This window comes from Sarcophilus harrisii, chromosome 2 (genome assembly GCF_902635505.1).
Source record: "Sarcophilus harrisii chromosome 2, mSarHar1.11, whole genome shotgun sequence".
Taxonomy (NCBI): domain Eukaryota; kingdom Metazoa; phylum Chordata; class Mammalia; order Dasyuromorphia; family Dasyuridae; genus Sarcophilus; species Sarcophilus harrisii.
This window is the reverse complement of record NC_045427.1, coordinates 16,412,613-16,434,089: the sequence shown is the minus strand read 5'-3', so window position 1 is coordinate 16,434,089 and position 21,477 is coordinate 16,412,613. Positions and strand designations below refer to the sequence as shown.

General features: G+C 36.5%; 1 pseudogene; it reads right to left on the bottom strand.

The window, feature by feature from the left end:
- Positions 1–714: 714 nt before the first annotated feature.
- LOC100933619 overlaps positions 715–21,477 on the bottom strand; it is a 113,147-nt pseudogene continuing 92,384 nt past the window's right edge.

Sequence of the window (21,477 nt, the reverse complement as noted above, 5' to 3'; positions counted from 1 at the left end):
GCAGTCCCAGAGGTGAATGCAGTGCTAAAATGTCCTATATAGTTTAGGAAATTAGTCCGCTACATGGAAGCAATCACTGGGATAGGGTGCTCCTGGGAGTGTGGAGGCGGTATATTCTTAGGACAGAGGTTAAAATCTCACCACAAGCTAGCCAGGATAAAGGACTTCATACATCCATTTAGAGTCTTTTGTACTGTTTTTATTCTCTGTGTAACAAAGAAGAAACGAAGATGTTATCATGGATGGTACCCCTGAGCCAGAAGGGAACTGAAAATCTAGCTATTTTTCAAGCAATCCTTACATTAAATGGAGCAGGGGAGACTGCTGGAAACACAAAGGGAGGAGGATCTGCACTTAATTTGCAATTAACCAAGCTCAAAAATTCTTTTCTGGCTTGTTAACCTCAGTCCAGGAAGCAAGATGTCACTTGTCCATAGAATGAGAGTATAGAATTACATATCATTCCCATCAAATGAAATAACAATGGTAGAGCACTTAGCACAGTGTCTGACATAATAAAAAATATTTAAATATTGGTGGGTTGTTTTTTTTTACATTAATCATTTTTAATTCTAAAAACTAAAATAAAATAATTTGGTAGCTTTTGATTTTATTGAAAATATGGTTTAGAAATAACTGTAGTAAACCAATTTAGGGAAGTATTTTTAGCTTTGTTCACAAGAGAGATCAATTTATCGGTGCAGCAATAATCTTCTAGCATTCCAACTGCTCTATACATTCATAAACAAGGAACTGGGGGAAAGTAGCTTCAACTAGCTCTATGAAAAACTTCGTTTTGCCATCTCTGAACTTCTAGAAATCATTTAGGAAAAATAAAAAAAATGATTGGATGCTTTATGTATAATGTCCAATTGTCTAAGGGTGAAGTTTAATCTTTTTTCTATTATAAGTAGATTGTACATGCATTTTTGAAATGGTGAATAATTCTGGAGAGTGTTTTAAATAATGCATTTGTGAGATCATCATAAAAATAGCTGCTATTATGATAATAATATGAGCACACAAGTCAGAAATTTCTTCTTCAGATTAATTGAAAGGAAGTTGAAGATCAATATATGTCATCATTCAGTCAATCCAGTTCTTTAATCTTAACTGGATCTCCTCCTGTTGTAGTCAGATACCTGTTTAGGGCAACATTCTGTTAGCACCTAGCTAGGAGATCTTTACTCATATCTGTGCAATAAACAGTCTTAACAACTGTTGCTATGATGATGCTGGCAACCCTGGTGACAGCCCCAAACTCAAGCACAGCGCAACTTTCAAACAGGTCACAGCTCCTCACAACCCCTGTTTGCCAACATCTTCCAAAGGGGATAGATAGCCACAGTGTATTCTATTTTAACCATATTGTGGTGGATATTTTCTTGCTCTTCTCCATTGAAATTTTCTGTTTCCTATGTCAAAATTTGAGGATGTATCTTATTTTTTGTCAACATTTTGTTGTCTCAGAAAAAAATCCATGCTCTTCTTATCACTTCCATTATCCATCATCATCACCACCATGATTATCCAAATAGAACTTAGAAGCTTATATAAAGGCAAGTTTGCTTTTCATTCTTGTTCAGCAAATTTGCGCCATTGCTATTCTTGCCAGTATATTTATTCCTGAATACTTCTGTCATCATGGACAAGATTTGCTATTTGAATAGTTTTTTGTTGTTGTTTGTTTGTTTTTTACCTTAACTTGAGTATCTTTCCAATAAACATTATTGCACAGAACTTTCAATTGTGACTGAAAAACAGGTTGACCAATGGCACTCTGATGCATTATGAATTGCCTTTTGTTTGGTGTTTAGATGTATATCAGACAGCCCAGTGTCACTTTTAAATATAATTTCTTTCATAGCTTGCTCCTCTGCTGAGTCCAGTCATTCAGTGTTGCTATTAATTTTTTAGGAGCATCCGCTGCACAAGCAAGACTGAATCCAAATGGACCAGGCAATCCTCAAACCCATCTTTTTGGATAAGCCTGAGCTTCCACCTCCTCCCCCGTGTACCATAATCTATATAAATGTTTTTGTTATTGTTATTGTTATCACTATCATCTCAGTACAGATTTAAAATAGAAGCATTCAGGATAATGAAAGGGGAGAGAATTTGAAATGAGAGGATCAGATCTGCTTGGTTTCTATATGTCCATAGGCAAGTCATTTAAAATTAGCATTGTTGGAGTCATTATCATTGTTCACTTGTGTTTGACTGTTCAATACCCCATTTTGGGTTTTCTTGGCAAAGATACAGGAGTTAATTTGCCTTCCTTCTCCAGCTTATTCAGCAGATGAGGAAATTGAGGCAAATGCAGTAGAGTGACTTGACCAAGATCACAAAGCTAATAAGAATCTGAAACTTGTTTGGAACTCAAGTTTTCCTCACTCAAAGTCCTGAACTCTATTCAATGTACTTCAGCTTTAACTTCTATAGCCCTCAGTTTCTTCATCTCTTCCAGTGACACAGTTCTACAAAGTGACCTCTAAGCTTCCTTCGAAGTATCAATTTATTATCCTATTATTATGAAATGTGGATTTTTAAACTGGAGAAAAGAAGATTTGCAGTAGGGCTGACGCCAAGTGCTGGCGTCTACAAATATTTCAAGGTCTGTCATGTGGAGGAGAGATTGGATTTATTTTGTTTCCCCTTGGAATGTTAAAAAAAATGAACTGTGATAGGAGTGGTAGAGAGACAAATTTAGGTTTGATATCAGAGAAAACTTCTTAGCAATGTGAGCTATCCAAAAGGGGATGGACCAACTTGGGATCTCTATCGGCTCTCTCTCATTGGGGGACCTTCAGGACAGTAGAAGCGAGATGATTACACTTGGGGTATACTGTAGAAGGAACTCATATTTAGATATAGGTCACCCCTGAGAGTCCATCCATTTCTCAGGACACTCAGGAAATTGGAAATCCTGAAGCAAATCCTCTCTCTAGTTAGTCATATGTCCATGAATTCAGAAAAATCATGCTTTCTATCCTTTCTGAGTTCTCCTCCACTAACCTGAAAAAATCATAGATCTATAGCTAAAAAGGGTCCTTAAAAGCCATCAAGTCCAATGTTTTAATTTTATGGGTTAGATAATTGAGATCCATAGGGGTTAAATGATTTGCCTTGGGTGTGCATGTCTGAGATAGAATTTGAACTCATATCTTCTTGAATCCATGTCTACTATCCTGTCCATTGTACCTATTGCCTTTCTTTTTTTCGTTTAATTTTATGGATCAAGAATCCCATTCTAGGAACGTTGAGAATGAATAAAACTAATTTCACAAAATAATTGAAACTTGGCTATTGACTGATAATGACTTAACTCATCACTTCCTCTCAGAGATCCTATTTGAATTTTAATATCTATGCTTTCAGTTACTTTAACCAAAGAAATGAGTGATGTGGAGAGTTCAGATATGTCTTAAGCCAATACAGGAGCTACTTGAGTCAGAGAGTTCTCTTTTTGCTGTTGTTGATCAGTGATTTCAGTTGTGTCTCATTTTCTATGAGAATTTAGGTTTTCTTGGCAGAGAGATGGAGTAGTTTGCCATTTGCTTCTCCAGTTTATTTTACAGATAAGGAAACTGAAGCAAACTGGGCTAAGTGATTTGCTCGGAGCCACACAGCTAATAAGTGTCGGAGACCACATTTGAATTCATGAAAATGAGTCTTTCTGGTTCTAAACTCAATGCTCTATCCACTGCAGTGCCCCTAACTGTCTTATTCAGTTTCAAGGTAAATGTCAATATAATCCATGCCCCAATGGATGTATCATTGAGGAGTAGGAAGAGTACCAGATCTGAAGTCAGACAAGATTTAAATAGAAATCCCATATCTGACCCTCCATTGTGTATGAATTTGTCCATCCTACCTATTCTCTTTAAAATTCAATTTTATTATTAATAAAATGACTATAATAGTATCTTCACATGTTATGAAACTCAAATAAGCTGTTTGAAACAGTACTTTGCAGACTGTAAAATGCTATATGTAACTATTGTTCCTTATGGTCTCAGATATATTTCTAATATGGACGTATATATATTTATATTTATGGTTTCTCTGTCCCCTCTTAAATAAATAAATTGCAAGTAATAGAATTGTGAATTCTCAATACTTCTCACTTTCTCCAAGCCTCATGAATAATAGGAAGGATTTGGAGATATGATAAAGTCCTTCTTCCCATCCCCAAGACAAGATTACACAATTCTATATTTTTGTACTCCTATGGGGGCTCCTCCCTGAATCTCTCTGGTGTCCATTGATCACAAACCTATTAGAATTTGCTCTTATGCTCTTCAGCTACTCACCTGTAGGGACTATGATGCAAATTGAGTCACTACACCCTCCACTGTTGAAGATTACAGGCCCTTTGTGTACTTTCATAAGTTGCCCTAGTTGAAAAAGTTCATTAACTGGTAGCCAGCTGCCTAATGTTGAACCTCTCTTGCCTTAGATTAATTAAGATAAGCCTTTAGGTGCCACAGCACTCATGACTACAGACTTGATTGTCCTCTGTATGATGTCATAGTCATAAAATCTACCTAACATATGGTTTAGTTCTGGATTCCACATTTAAGGGAGGATATTAAAAGAAAGTTGAATGAATTTTTATTTTTACTTCATTCATTAATAACCATTCATTCCATTCCATTCACTAATAAATTTTTTATTCATTCTATTTCATTCATTCATAAAGTAGAGTTTTCAGTGGAGGAAAAGCAAAGTGGCAGAAGGCTTCGTGACTGTGCCATATTGAGTTGAAGGAACTGGAGAAAAACTTATCTAGGGAAAAAAAGACATGAAAGTTGGGAAGGGGGAGAAAGATGGCTCTCTTCAAGTGCTTGAAGGGTTTTTATCTAGAAAAAATGATTACATTCATTCTGCTTTGCCTCAGAAGGAAGATATAGGACCAAGGCCTGAAAGTCCCAGATTAAGGTTATGTGTTGGGGACCTTAAATTTCTCTAGTTCATCCCACCATAGAAGTGAAAGGAGTTATTCTACTTTCCCATTTCAACCAAATAAAAGATAAAGTGATGCATCATAAGAGCCTAATAAATGCCTATTTCCTCCTTTCCTTTCAAAGATGTCTGAATAGGCAGCCATCTTTCATACTTTCATACTGATATTCATAGGATTTATTTGATGAAATTTATATATGAACTGGAAAAAGTGCTGGAAAAATGGAAATTCCTCCTTTTCCACTTCCAGGTAAAACTAACCTTATGCATATGGTGCCCTTATTTTAAAGCTTTTCATGTACAGATCTTAAACTCCCCTATTTGATTAGGTCACTCAAAAGTAGGGGGCTTGACTTATCAATCTTCATACTCCCTATCATCCTTATCAGGATATTCCAAAAATAATAGGTATACAGTAAACATTTGTTGAATTAGTTGATGAAAGATCATATATCCTGTTTTTTATGGCAACCTCAGGTCTCCTGATTCCCATCAAATGTCCATGACATTAGTCTAACTTGCTCATGCTCCAAGATCAAGAACAGCAAACCTGATATGGAAAGATTCAGATTCCAAGCACTGATTGGTGTCTTTCTAAAGGGTTTTAACCTCAAGAGGAAACTATGAAATATACTAAGTAGTGAGGTGTTACAGTGAATAGAATTCTAAACCAGAAGTCAGGAAGAGCCAAGTTCAAATCCAGCCTTAGACACTAGCTGTGTGATCCCCTGGGCAAGTTCTTAATTTCTTCATCTACAAAACGAGGGTAATAATATCACTAATCTCTCAGAGTTGTGTTGGTCAAATGAAATAAAATTGTAAAGTGCCTAGCATATAGTAAGCCCTACAGAAATGTTAATGATGACGATGATGGTGTGCTCATTGCCTTTTCCTATCTTACTGAAATGGAAATGAACATCAAGGAAATTTAATAATAAAAGGAAATCATATCCTTATGTCTCTCCTATCCTTATAAAACTCTCACTCAGTCCATCCATCCATCCATCCGTCCATCTAAGCAAGTTTTTATCCAATATATCTCTTCCCATTTGTGCCTAACATTTTAGAAAGATACACAATTGGTTCCTCTGCTTCCCTTCCTTTCCCTTTCTTCTTAACTCTTGGCTTTTGACCTCATAATTCAACTAAAACTATCTCTAAAGATACAAAATGATCTTTTAATTAATAAATTTAATAGTTTTCTCAGTCCTCATCCTTCTTAAACTTTTTATAGCTCAAATACAGTTCAGCACTCTTTGATACCCTTCTCTCTAGGATTTCCTCAAACTACTCTCTTGGGTCTTCTGTTGCCTCTCCAACTATTCCTTTACAGTTTTCTTTGATGGATTTTCATTCACATCATACCTTTTAATGTTGAAGGGAGTCTCCCAAGACTCTCACCTAGGCTTCCTTTTCTTCCATTTCTTCTTGATGATCTCATGAACAAGGATTCAAATATCATTGCCATGCTGATTCTCCTATCTATTTAACCAGCCCATTCTTCTCTGATGACCTTCAGTTTCATATCTCTAGCTGCCTTCTGAATGTCTTTAATTGGATGCACCATAAATGTCTTAAACTCAGCATGTGTAAAACTAAACTCAAACCCTCTCCTCTTACTAACTTCCTTATTACGCTTGAGGGTACCAAGATTTCTTCACTTACCTCATCTCCCAACTCCTTATCCCAGCTCCTTACTTCTTATATCCAATTTTCTTCCAACTTTTTTCATATTAACCTTCATAGCTCTTCTATATAATCATAGTTGCAGAGAGGTTCCAGTCTATATTAGTAGAGCTTCCTAATATAGGATTTCCTCGTTCCTAACCTTTATTTTTCTTTGAAACTTGTAATTTTCTCCTTCAGAATCTGAACTTGGGAAGAAGGATGTTTCATTTTTGTCTTTGTATTACCAGGTTACATAGTAGGCCATTTATAAATTCTCCCACAGGTTCAAAAAAATATGACCAGCAGTGGCCCTAGCCCAGATAATCTTGGTAAATTAATGACTGATCTCTCTCTAAGTGCTTTATAGCACCTACTTCAGCTGCCTTCGTAGCCATTGGAACAAATTATTCTCATCTACCCATTCTTCTAGGGAAAGTCTGCTGAAGTATCTTGCCAGGTTATGACTGCTGCACATGCTACAAATTTGTGGATCCACAAATGAGAGTCGATGAATAAGATGGACACCAAAGATGAGTGAGCAGCCCTATAAAGGACTCAGCAAGCTTTCACACTAGAGTTGCTAGTCTCTCACTGAGCACTCCATACACTCTACCTGATTATATAATCCATCCACATAAAAATCTTTGCAGAGCCCATGTAGCTACATTATAAACTTCCACAGATTCCTCCTCCTCCATATCCTTTGTGTTTAAAAGAATACAGTGAGCCAGAAAACAGCATATATAATATTCCACCATTATTCCCCTGGGCAATGGCTGTGCAGGTATACCAGTACCATCAATACACAGAATCTGAGCAAGGAGAGAAAAGATTCTTTTCTTCATTCAAAAAATTAATTTGTAAAGCACATATCTATAAGACCCCAGACCAATATACCAAAATGAAAAATGCAATATTCCTGAGAACCCAATGCTAAATAAATTAATAAGGAACCTCCATTAAATAGAGATATACAGTGTACAGTTAATATCTCTAATATGGAAAATTGAAAACCAAATTACAAATGCTCACTGAGGAAAATGCTTTTTCAACAACATACTTTAGAATTCAGTCATCATATTTATCTTTCAAATTGATTGCCCAGAGAAAAATTTATTGAAGAGGTTAATTTTTTCAAGATTGGGAACAAAGCCTATCTAAATTCTGATTTTTTTTTTGTGGTAAGCTGGAAGATGGGGTATTTATTTCAATGACTAAAGAAGCTCTGAAATTTCCATTTTTAAGTAAAATAGACTAAGATTCCAGTTTTCTGGGTGTTTATTGAAGGTGTTCTGATGCCTCAGGCTTAGACTGGGTCTTTATAAGGCCTGCCTGTCTTCCCAGGGGATTGCCTCCTGGAAACCTACTCAGTTCAGAGGAAACTCACCCAACTGATAAACAGACCTTCCAAACTAAAAGATCTGAATATAACATTCTCTAGAACAATGCAGAATCTCAACCTGGTTTACCTTGAAATCGGTGTATTTTCATGCAGTAATTAAGGTCACCTCTGCTCAATATGGCACATGAACGTTCCCTGTGGCTTCCTTCCCAAAAGACATTTTAAAAATAACAAAAATAATAATAATGAGGATGGTGCAGTGGATAGAATATTAATCTTAATCAGGAAGATCTGGATTTCCTAATTGACTTTTACTAGCTGTATCCCCTCAAGCAAGTCCCTTAACTTTCCCAGACTCAGTTTCCTCAATCATAATAGAGATAGTGTATATATAATATTTACCTTACTAAATAATTGATTCAAATGACATAAGGAAAGGAAAGCACTTTGCAGATTTTAAAGGACTATTGTAAAAATCTTAACATTGCTCTATAGCTCCCGGGAAATGAATATTGTTTCTAAGAAGCCATGAAAGCTGTCCTTTCCTTCTGAGTTGGACCTGGCAATGACTAGCACATCCCCATTCCACCTCATACAATATATACATTATCCTTCTTTTTGCAAATAAAACAGAGAGCTAGTGGAAGGTACAAAGGACTCAACTATGGGATGAGTGCCTCAGGAGAGGCATTTGGGGGCAACGAGCATCACTGAATGAAGAGATGTGTGGTTTTTTCAATTTCTGTTTGCCTCAGTTTCTTCAACTGTAAAAAAATGTATAGAACCTACCTCAAAGAGTAGTTATGAGGATCAAATGAGATAATTTTTGTCCAAAGCACCTGACACATAATAAGTGTTATATAAATGCATATTCCATTCTCTTCTTTATTTTCTCTTCCCTATGTTCAAAATAATAGGCTACAATATAGATTTTGATCATGAGAAATAATGTGTAATCACTATGGAAAATAAGTTGTAGTCAAATAATGTTGCTGTGGTTGTTGTTCAGTCACTCCTAGTGCTGTACAAGTCTTTATGACCCCATTTGGAGTTTTCTTGGCAAAAATAATGTAGTGGTTGGGGATTTCCTTCTTCAGCTCCTTTTACAGATGAGGTAATTGAAGCAAAAGGGTAAGTGACATGCCCAGAGCCAAAAAGGTAGTAAGTTTCTGAAGCTGGATTTGAACAAATAAAGATGGGTCTTCCTACTTTAGGCTCCGCACTTGAGCTAGTAAACTACCTAGCCACCCAATCAGATAATAAAGACAATTAATCACCAAAAGAAGAGTTTTCATTGTTATTGCTTTTAAAAAGCTTAAATTATATGGTCTCTAAGGTACTTTTGTTCTAAAACTCAAATGAATCTGGGTATAATTATCCTATATGAGTACTGGCCAAGAGAAATGACATACTTTTTATAGGGAAAGATGGGGGAGAATATCCTTCAAGCATTTTGAAGTTTTTATATAGACAAGAATTAGGATTTATTCTTTGGAACTACAAAGAACATAAATAAGATCGATGGGCAGAAATTACTAGAAATCAAATCTGGCTTCACATGAGGGAACACTTTCTAAGGAACAGAATCATTCAATAATAGAATGGGCTACATTTTAGTTACTGAATGTACCGTTAACTGTAGGTGTTCAAACAGAAATCAAAATCAATCAATAAGCATTTATTAAGCTCTTACTATGTTCCAGATGCTGCACTAAATGCTTTAGATACAAAGGAAGGCAAACATTCATTCCCTGAACTCAAGGAGTTCACATTCAAGTGAGGTGACATATAAACTAAGTATATATGAATATATAAATGTATTTATACATACACACATGTATGTGTTTATAAGTATATATGAGCAAATATAGATATAAAACATATAGAAATTAGACGAAAAGTGATCTCAAGTCTAAGGCACTAGGAATAGCTAGATTGGTGCAATGAATAGAGCGCTGATCCTACAGCAGGAGGACCTGAATTCAATCCAATCTCAGACACTTAACCTTTATTGGCTGTGTGACTCTGGACAAATTATTTAATTCCAATTGCCTAGCAAAAAAAAAAAATCAAATCTAAGGCATTATCAGCTCAAATCTGACTTCAGATACTTAGTAGGTGTGTGACCCTGGGCCACTCACTCAACTCTGTTCACCTCAGGGCATCTGTAAAATGAGATGGAGTAAGAAATGGCAAACTATTCTAGTTTGGCAACAAAACCCCAAATGTGGTCACAGAGAGTCAGCTACATCTCAAATGACCAAACAACAATAAATCAGCAGGGGGAACTGGAGTAACCTTCTGCAGAAGAAATAAGATGATTTGATTCTTGAAAGGAAGGGAGGGAGGGAGAAAATATTCTAGGATAGAGGGACAGTTGGTATAAAGGCATATGGATTTTCCAGACTAAAATCTTGGGATCAAATCGAATGACCACTAAGGTCCCAAATAAGATTGAATGATTCAGGGATCTTCAGTATTCCCATATTGATTCTGGGTCTGATGTCAACCCACATTTGTAGTTATGCTATATAATTCTTCATGTACTCATTTTATATTCTGACCAAAATGGAACAATAGGTGTTCTCTGACTTTTACAAGTGTGACATGAAAAGTCCAAAAGACACAGTTTCTAGATAACTAATCATTTCATTCATTATGACTAGCAAATAACAAAAGAATGGCCATTTGGCTTTCTCTGTAAATCAAAAATGAATCACAGAGACCTCTCGATGCTTATATGACCTTAGAAGAGTGTGGATTCCCATCAGGCAGAAATTAACTCTTCTTGGTTAACAATGAATGATAAAATGAATATTATAATGAGAGGTGAACCTATTCCAATAAGGGATAAGGGGATGTGACTTTGATTCTGTTACTCTTACTCCTCTCTATCTAAAATATTTAAAGAGAGGGAAGAATATAAATTTTTAATGGAATCTGCAGAAAAAAAAGGAAATTTTAACTAATATTTTTATGGATATTGAGTTTTGATTATTTTTAAAAAGACTGAAGTTTGGCTATAATCTCAAGATGAGTTCTGATTAAAGAAATTATGAGAAGACAAAAAGAGGATCAAAGAAAATGTTCTAAGAGGATTTTTAAACGTCTTAAGATTAAATACTTTGTAAAGAATTTTTGAGAAATTTCTATCTTGTATCTTGACACAACTGAATGATAGGTCTATGTTTCCAGATTTGAAAACAAAACAAACAAACAAAAAACCAAACAAGAATTAAAGTGATAGGGAGAGATTACTCTAGACATGAGCTTTATCTTGGCCAAAATGTGGTTTTAAATTATCTATTTATTTCTGTTGTTATTAATTATAATTTTAATCAACTAAAGAGCTAAAAACTTTAATACTTATTTGAGCCTAGGAAAGAGAACTGAGAAACTATGGGAAATTAATTTCTGCAGTTTTAGTAATTTCTGAGATATTTGTATCCTAGACTGCTTTTGAACACAAAAGTTTTACAAGGAAACAAACCAGTAACAATAGAATTGAAAGCTAATATGTTACATGTTATGTATACATACATATATATACAAAAATACATCTATATTGTATTATACAAATAACCCCACCCTCCACAAAATACACCAACTTCTTTCCACTAACAGAAATGGCTACAAATGTAAAATTCTTAAAAGTAAAGATGATAATTTGATATTTGTAATTTGAGTGTCTTGCACATAGTAGGCACTAAAAAAGGAATTCTGAATGTATTAAATTCAATTTGAATTCAATTGAGCATAGTAATATGCTAAATATTTTGCTTGGTGTTGGGAACAGAAAGTCAAAAATAAAAATAGTCTTTCACCAACCAATATTCAGCTAAGTTAATACAAAATATTATATTACAAATTGCAAATGTAAAGCCCTATAGAAGGAAAAACTAATAGAGACAGTTAGCTGGGACTTGAAGTATGTGGAGAAGAGTAATTTGGAAAAAGACTGAATAGGGAGACGACCACCATATTGTGATTGGGTTTGAATTCAAGGAGTTTCTAGTTTGTCATGTAAGCAAGAGGGACCAACTGCAGAGGATATTGTGAAATGTCTGATTCTGAAGTGTCACTTTGGCAATTGTGCATAGGACGGGCTTATATAAAAGGGAGATATTAGAGGCAAGAAAGTCATTTAGAAATCTATTATGATTATGCAGAGCTCTGATTGCCCTAATATGAAATCATTCAAATGTACATGGCTTGTGCTTCCCTCAGCCTCCCAGGATTTTTAGTGAGGCATTGGGGTGGGCGTTTTCAGTACAGATTTCTTTGGCTGTCATCTGCTTGGGCCATTCATGCAGTGCTGGCATGAGTCAATATAGAGAACCCCTATTGCATTAAGGGACTTTACATCGACTAGAATGGAATGGTAGCAATTACCCAATAACAAGCCTCCTTTCTTAGGGAATAAAATGGTTCATTAGACAAAAGGGAGAAGGTCTGAATTTCCTGATTCAGAGATCTCATTGAAATTTTCTACGGGAGTCTGACTGGGACGCTGATGAAGGGCAGCTACTATATGTCAAACAGGGAGTGTGAGGTGCTCAGGAGGCTAGCATTTCTGATACGGGAGCTTGCTGAGTGCTTTTCAGGTGTCTCTCATCAACTCTCATCCATCTCTCATCTGGGCCTCCAAAAAGCTGTAAAATGAGCAACGGCCAAAATCTAGCAAACTATCTCAACAGATGAGTTAAATCAGGCTGAGGATAATGGACAGACCTCAGACCCATCAGTGAGTTAATGGGATGTCTACCACAGGCATGTGAAGACTTCCCCCTTGCAAGGTGGGCAGATGAGAACCCTTTGTTCCAACGGCAGCTGAAGGAAGTGGCGTGCAGCACTTAGAACTTAATCAGACAGAAAGATGTCAAGGTCATTCACTGTTTCCAAGGTCATTACCAGTCTTCTTAATTTTTATCCTACCACTAGCCTTTGATGACTCTGGAAGAGAGAGGGAGGTGATGCTGTGGCAACTCTGCCCTGCAATCCACTTGCAAAGCAAGACATCAACCACAATCTCATTGGTTCTTTTTGAAAATAAAGGACAAACAACAATATATCAAACATTAATCTAAGCATGCTAGGGATTACAACAAAAATAATGAATAAACAAATATCTGTTAAATGCCAATTAGGTGCCAGGCACTATGCTAGGCATGAGCATACCTAGACAAAGATGAAGCAGCCTCTTTCTTCAAAAAGCTTCCATTCTATTAGGAATCCCAGGAAGTGCACGTATAAATATATCAAATGAGGGGGATGAACCAAATGATTTCTAAAGACTCGTCTATCTGGGAGTCTGATGGGCTCAAATCTTGCCTCAGACTCATATTAGCTGTACCACCCAAGGCACTTAATCTCAGCTTGCCTCAGTTTTATCATCCACAAATTGGAGATAAAAATAACCCTTACTTCCCAGGGTTATTGTGAAGATAGAATGAGGCAGTAGTTAGAAAGTGCTTTGCAACCTTTAAAGTACCATTATTAATTAATATTATTATTTATTTACATATGCATTTGTGTATGCAAGAAGTATACATGTAAACATGTACCTATTCAAGTGTTATTATTATATAATATGTATGAGATGCTAATTCAATTATAATATGCTGCTATTATTTGAAATTTGAACTTATTTTCCTAAATCTATGTCTTTCAAACTGTCCTTTAATGTACTCTTTTTATTCTGTATATACTTCTTTTTCCCCTCCAAATACTATCTCCTCCTATAGAACAGAAACTTTGCGGGGACAGGGACTGTCCTTATTTTCTGTGATGTTTAACAACAGTAAGAGTATAAAGTAATGCTGTCAAAGGAAGAAGGTAGGAGGGAAGAGAGAGAGAAAAATTTGGAACACAAGGTTTTGCAGGAGTGAATGTTGAAAACTATCTTTGGTCAGTTCCAGTGATCTTGTGATGAAGAGAGCCATCTACACCCAGAGAGAGGACTGTGGGAACTGAGGGTGGATCACAACATAGCATTTTCACTCTTTTTGTTGTGGTTTGCTTGAATTTTACTTTCTTGTTTTTTTTTTCATTTTTTTAAACTTTTTGATCTGATTTTTCTTATGCAACAAGATAATTGTATAAATATGTATGGCTATGTTGGATTTAACATATGGTTTACCACATTTAACCTATATTAAATTACATGCCATCTAGGGGATGGGGTAAAGGGAAGGAGGTGGGAAAATTAGAACACAAGGATTTTCAAGGGTCAGTGATGAAAAAATTGTCCTTGCATATGTTTTGAAAATTTAAAAACTTCAATAAAAAGAGATTAGAAAAGAAAATTATCTGCATATATTTTGAAAAACAAAAGCTATTACTTTTAAGTAAAGTAAAAGTATAATATATGCTTAACTTACTAATTGATTCATGATCAAAAGTAAACATGGATAAGGTGAATGAGTTCAGGACTCACTCTGTGACCTTCAGCTGTTAAGCATAGAACTATAAAGCATGGTTTATGATGGGTGATCCAAGCCTATGATGCATAGAAGGATAATAGACTGACTCTTAGAAATCTGTGATTATCTCAACTGCCAACATTTATAATGTGAACTTGGAAAATTGTTCTGAAGTTAGTAACTGGGGTAATAGATGGGGCTGGATAACCAGCCTGGAAGTTTTACTAGGATGGGAAACGATTGTTGAGTATGAGTGTATTTATAGGATTTTAAAAATTGTGTAAGAAGGAGGGAGAGAGAAAAGGGGGAGGGAAAGAGGGATGGAGAGGGAGATAAGAAGGGAGGGAGGGAGGGAGAGTGAGGAGAGAAGAAAAGGGGATAGGGATGGGACAGGGAGAGAGAAAGAGAGACAGAGAGAGAGAGAGAATTGATTGTGTGACACTCAAATTTAAAAGAATTGGAAATGCTTTTTATAGAAGGTGAGATTTTAATTGGAAATTGAAAGAAACCAGGAAGTCAGGAAGTAGAAATAAGGAGGAAGAGTATTCAGACCTGGGGCAGAGAAAATACCCAGATATGACAGAAGAAACATCTTATTTTCAAAATAACCAGAAAGCCAGTATCACTGAGTTGAATAGTATGTGAACAGGCATAAGGCATAAGACTGGAATGATTATGGTGGGAAGCACAGGTTATGAAGCACTTTGATGAGAGCATTTTTTGACTTGCTCCTCCTGGAGGTGATAGGGAACTACTGGAGTTTACTGAGTATGGAAGTAACCCATTGTTGTCTGTACTTTAGGAAAATCAATGGAGCAGCTGATTAGAGAATGGACTGCAATGGGGAAGGGTTTGTGTCAGGGTTCTCCAGCAGGTAATGGAGATAAGTCAGGTGTGAAGAGATGAGCTGAGGTGATAGGGTCAGAGAAGAGAAGGGAGCGTATTCAAGAGATGTCTCAATGGTGAAGTGGACAGGTCATGGAAACAGTAAGTGAAGGGTGGGAGTGGATGGTGAGGAGTTGAAGGAGACTTGAAGGTGACAAGGGCCTCTTGGGGTGATCCAGGAAACCTCTGTTGGAAGCCTGCTTCCTAACAGCCTGCATAAAGCTCTGTGGGCTCTAAGCTCCCCAGGCTTCATGAAGGGAGGCAGCCAGAGAGATTTTGCATGTTTCCGAGCTCTCATATTCCTTCTCTACTGAATAACCCAATAACCCAGACCTTGTCTAGAAGCTTCATTTATTCATGTGTTCCTTTTTTAACTTTAATTTAGCAAGTGAACTACATGCCAAAGCTTATTATTGTTCTTGCTCTGTGATTTAACTGCTATGCCTCCATTAATTATGTACTCTGATCCATCAACTTCACTGTGAATGCAGGATCCTGTGACTGCTCGTGAAACAACTGCCATGTCTTTAAGACAGAAACAATTCTTTCTTGTAGATTTGTTGGGGAAAGGGATTTTTGCATTGTGGTTGGATGACCATTAGCCATGTTGGTTTCCTTGACTGGGAGAGGTAAACTTTTGTTTTATATTGCGTGCTTCCACATCATTTCTCATTCATCTTCATCTTGTTCTGTGCCCCATGCCCTCCTAGATCTCCTTTTGTCTTTCCCCATTCTCTTCTTCTTTTTTGCCTTCTCCCATTAGTATGCAAGCTCCTTGAGTGTAGGTACTATCTTTAATTTGTATCTCTAGTTCTTAGCAAGGAATTGTGTCAGTAAATACTGAATAAATGCTTACTCTATCCCTTTGTCTATTTATCTATCAATTTATCATGTCTATCAATCTAATATCTCTATCATCTCTACATATCTATCCATCTATCAATCCGTGTATGTATGCTATCTATATTAATTTGTATGTGCATGTGTCTGTACATGTGCACTGTGTGTTGACACATGTACGCATATGTGTGTGCTTAAGAAAATTCTATAGTTAGAATCTAGATGGGATGCCTTCTGGTTTTTCCATTCCTGGATTCTATAATTCAATTAGATGGCATCCAAATCCTACCTATTTGAAAATGTGCATCCAAAAATTAAACTTTGACTAGACTATAAGCTACTTGAGAACAAGGATTTTTTTTTAACTGTATCTCCAAGGTCTAAAATGTCTGGAACATTGTAGGTTCTTAACAATGGCTTAATGATTGAATTGAAAGTATATTTAGAAGTCATCGAGAAACAACACAATTAGATAGAAAGTTGGTCTTGGAACCAGGACCATCTGTGTCCAAGTCCCACTCTTGACACATACAGGCTGTGTGACTGTGGGAAAATCATTTAACTGCTGCATGCTGTAGGCAACTCCTTAAAACTATAAGTTGCAGAAGCCAGTTGGAATTAGCTTCCATCTAGGAATTTACCAATAAAACCCCAGGTCCAGTTCATATTACAGGAGGTACCCATCACTATTGCCGTGGCTACCATGATGATGATGACTATTACAACTACTATTCACTATTAGCACTAAATCCTACATATGTAGAGATCTCTGTTGGTGGAAAGAGTTTCCAGAAGACAAACACTCCATGCTGTGTTGTAGGATGGAGTTCACATACTTATCTTATCCACAAAGCAATGTGCTATGTATTTCAGAGCTCATAGGTAAAGAAGGGAAGTATTTATGTTACAAATTTACCATATAATTGAGAGAATAAGCCACAACTATACATTACAAAAGAAACAACAATATAGAACATCTTATTATTGGTGCTAAGTACTCAATACTCAAATTGGTCTGTGATCTCATTCATCTGGATGCCCCCTCTCCAATCAGATATTGACACATCTCTACCTTCCTTTCCTATTCAGGTCTCCTCCAAATCCTCCCCTAAGTGTTCCACATGGGCTAGCCCCCAACACATTCTCATTTCTCAGGCTCTTCCTCTGTCATATTTCAGCTTCATTCTAAAACTAGATCAAGTCAGTGATAGAGAAAAAAAGTGTGCACAAAGTTTAGAGGAGCCAGAGATCAACATGAGTCTATGTTATCAAGGGGGTAGAAAAAGAGAAAATGGAGAATTAGGTGAGCAATAAAGAATGAAGAGAGTTCAGGGAGAGGTAGAGGGCTGGGGAGTTAGAAAAGGAGAAAATCTGAAATTGAGTCCTCCCTGTATTTAGTGAATATAAATAAAATTGGCTTAATAAAACTCTAGAGAAATGGCTGATGAGCTTTCATATTTTATTCTCCTAGAAACATCAGCATCTAAGTCCCTGACTGTCACAGACAACTCTGGCAGTTTGTTCTTCTAAGATTCCATAACCAAGAACAAGGACAAGGTCATGAACAAGATATCTCCAACTATGTATGTGTTAGACAGGGGACATTGTCTAACAATGACTGGGAAAACCATTGGCCAGTGTTTTATCCAGTAGATTTTATTTGCCATTTAAAGGTGAAAACTGAATCAAACATTCTTATATGAACTTATATGAAAATCAAAATTGGAAAATACTTCAGATGTGATTCACCTCTCCAAAATTACTTGAGATATGGTTTTCATATACCCAAATATATATATATATATATGTCTTGCTTCTTATAATAGACAGTAAGCTCCTAGAGGACAAGAACTGTTTCCTTTTAGTTTTTAAGTTGCCAGTTCCTAGACATAGTATGGTGTTATTGGTAGAGCAGAAGAAGAAAGTCCTGGGCTCAAATGCCTCCTTAGATACTTGCAAGCCACATAATGGCTCTGGACTAGTTATTTCACTTCTTTGGGCTTCAGTTTACTTAGATATAAAATAAAGGGATTGAGTTTGATGACTTCTAAGGGCCTTTCTTGTTCGAATGCAAATGACTCTATGATAGTGCTTGCCTAATAGGTAATGCTTAATGGTTGATGTAATCTGGTCTAACCTATTTAGGTTATACATAACCTATGTATGTAATATGGTATCATCTATTTATACTATTCCTATTATACCATTCCCAGTGAATGATCCTCAGAAAGAGGGAACCAATGCTCCGCTAAGGCAGCTCTGTCCATACTGGTATCATTGAAATGTTGTATGTGTGGGTTTTTTTTTTTAATTTTCCCCAGTTGCATGTAAAAACAACATTTTTATTATATATGTACATTCATTTTTTAACATTTCTTTATGAATCATATTGGGAGAGAAAAATCAGAACAAAGGGGGGACATCATGAAAAAAAAAAAACAGAAGAAAAAGAAAAAAAGTGAACATAGCATGTGTTGATTTACATTAGGTCTTCATAGTTCTCTCTCTGGATGCACATGGTGTTTTCCCTCCAAAGTTTATTGGGAATGCCTTGGGTCACTAAATAGCTGAGAAGAACCAAGTCTGTTATAATTGCTAATCGTACAATCTATTGCTGTGTCCAATGTTTTTCTGGTTCTGTTTTTCTCACTTAGCATCAGTTCATGTAAATCTTTCCAGGCCTTTCTAAAATCATCTTGTTCATCATTTTTATAGATATCCCATTACCATCTTATCCCACAACTTATTCAGCCATTCCCCAATTGATGGGCATCTACTTATTTTCCAATTCTTTGCCACCACAAAAAGACCTACTATAAACATTTTTTTCACATGTAGGTCCCTTTTCCTTTTAGAAACTGAGGCAAATAGAACTAAGTGACCCAAGGTCACTCAGCTAACAAGGTTCAGGGGTCAGATTTGAATTCAGATTCCTGAGTTCCTGACTCCAGGCCTGGTGTTTTATCAACTGTACCACCTAGATGCCCCTCATTGAATTGTTTGAAAACTTTTTCCTGGCACTGAAATTTGATTCTCTACAATTTCTGCTCATTGCTCCTCATACTGAGTTGATTCCAGATATTCTCACATGAATTTTCTAGTTGTAAAAAAATCCTGTGATTTGATTCTCTGTAGAAAGAGCATTGGACTAGGGCTCAGGAAAAGGGAATACAAATCATGCCTCAGTGTTAATAAATTATATGACTGGCTTAGTCATTTTTCCTCTTTGGACCTTAGTTTCCTCATCTGTAAAAAGAATGCTTTATATATTGGACTATTTGCCATCTAGGGGAGGGGATGGGAAAAGATGAGGGGAAATTGAAATACAAGGTTTTGCAAGGGTTAATGTTGAAAAATTATCCAAGCATATATTTTGAAAATAAAAAGCTTTAATTAAAAAATGAATGCTTTGGATTAGAATTCTCTACTTTACACACAGTAACAACTTAATAAATGTTTCTTGAGTTGCATTAAGTCTTGTAGTTTTGTGACCTTTGTATGGGAGCTTGAAAATTTCCTTTCCTTGGGCGATTCTTGGGAGAACCATCAGAAACTAACCCTGGGTTGAATTCTCACAAGATGCAAGGTGAAGAATCATCGTCATCATCATCATAACTGCCATTTCTATGGCACCCCTTTTTTCATTTGAGCTTCTTAACAACTCTTGTTTGGTAAATGTTATAGTTATTATCATCCCCATTTCACAACGTGAATATTAAGGGTTAGAGAGCTTAAATAGCTTGCCCCAAAATTGTAAAATTTAAAACCTTCAGAGGTGGGATATGAACCCAAATGTTTTCAGATCAAATCTAGCTCTGGTTTTATTATGCCATACTATAAAAAGTACATGGGATTGGAGAGATAGATGGACACTGGGTGCAGAATGAAATATGTTTTTCTTTCACTTTTTTCTTCTTTTTTAGTAATATGGCTGAGGTGGAAATATGCTTGCATGACTTCAAATATATAATAGGGATCACATTTCTTGCCTTCTCAATGGGTGTAGGAAGAGGTGGTGGGAGGTAAAGAGTTTGAAACTAAAAATAAAAATAATTTTGAAAAAGATATAAATCAGGGAACAAGCAAGCCCCAAGTTATTTTCCTAAATTCTGGGCAATAGGAGTCAAGATGACATCCCAGAATTTGATTTCTGAGGAAGTAACAATGGAGATGTTTGGTAGCCCATGAATGCCGCCCAATACTTGCAAACCCATAGGATCCTATACTAATCAGGCCCCGGGGCCTCATATTGCTCATACACCCTAGGTAAAATACCACTGGCTGTGGGGCATTGTGCTGCTGGGAGAGATCCCTGACCCTGGAGTCGGAGGACCTGGTTTCCATGGCTGTATGACATTTCTACCGATATGACCTTGGGAATGTAAATTCATCTCCACAGACCTCAGTTTCTTCATCTATTAAAAGAGGGAATTTGTATTAGGTGGCCTCTAAAGCCCCTTGCAGTCTTAGATTTATGGTCTTGTCTGGACCAGTTCCAGCACTTCAATAAACCTTTCAGCTTTGAAAAAGATGAGTTAGGATTTTACATCCTTATAATTTACAGGAACTCTGGAGTCTTTGGATGCATTCAGATTCCTCTACTTCCCTTTAGAGAAATGATAATGTCTTTAACACACCACGTGGGACTGATTATTGGGTCCCATTTGTAGAGCATTTCCTCCAGCTGGGGACCTGGCTACATTACTGTGCAGTGTTGTTTCAGATGTTCTCCATAATAAATATATTATTCATGAATGTCTCTGTCATGAGTGGGATGCCACCAGTCCCCGAGGCAGCCCAAAGCTGGCCAGCTGCACCCTTCTCCAAAGCAAATGAAAAAGTCGCCCAATTAGTGACCAGAGAATACAAAAGGCAAAACAGGGGAGAATCCTAGGATTATAGAGCTGGAAGTGTCTTCACTGGTAGAGGGAGTCAGTCAATCAGTCAATGAACATTCTTAAGCACCTACTATGTGCCAGACATGCTAAATGCTGGGATCACAAAGAAAGAAGATCTGATCATCTAATGGGAGAGATAATATGAAAACAAAGACTTTATGAACAAGGGTAGACTCAGAAAAAAAAACTGAGTTCAATTCCTGCCTCAGGTATTTTTTAGCTATGTACCTTTGGGCAAATCAACCTCTCTAAATTTGTTTCCTGGATTGTGAAGTGGGGAGATAAGAGGGATACTAATTGCACCCATTTCAGAGGATCTTATAAGGTTCAAATGAAATAATGTACAAAAAGTGATTTACCAGCACAGAAGTGTATATAAATTGTTGGCTATTGTTATTATTAAATGACAATCAAGGTCAGGCTGGCAATAAGCCTCAGAGATCAGTGTTCTTTCTTG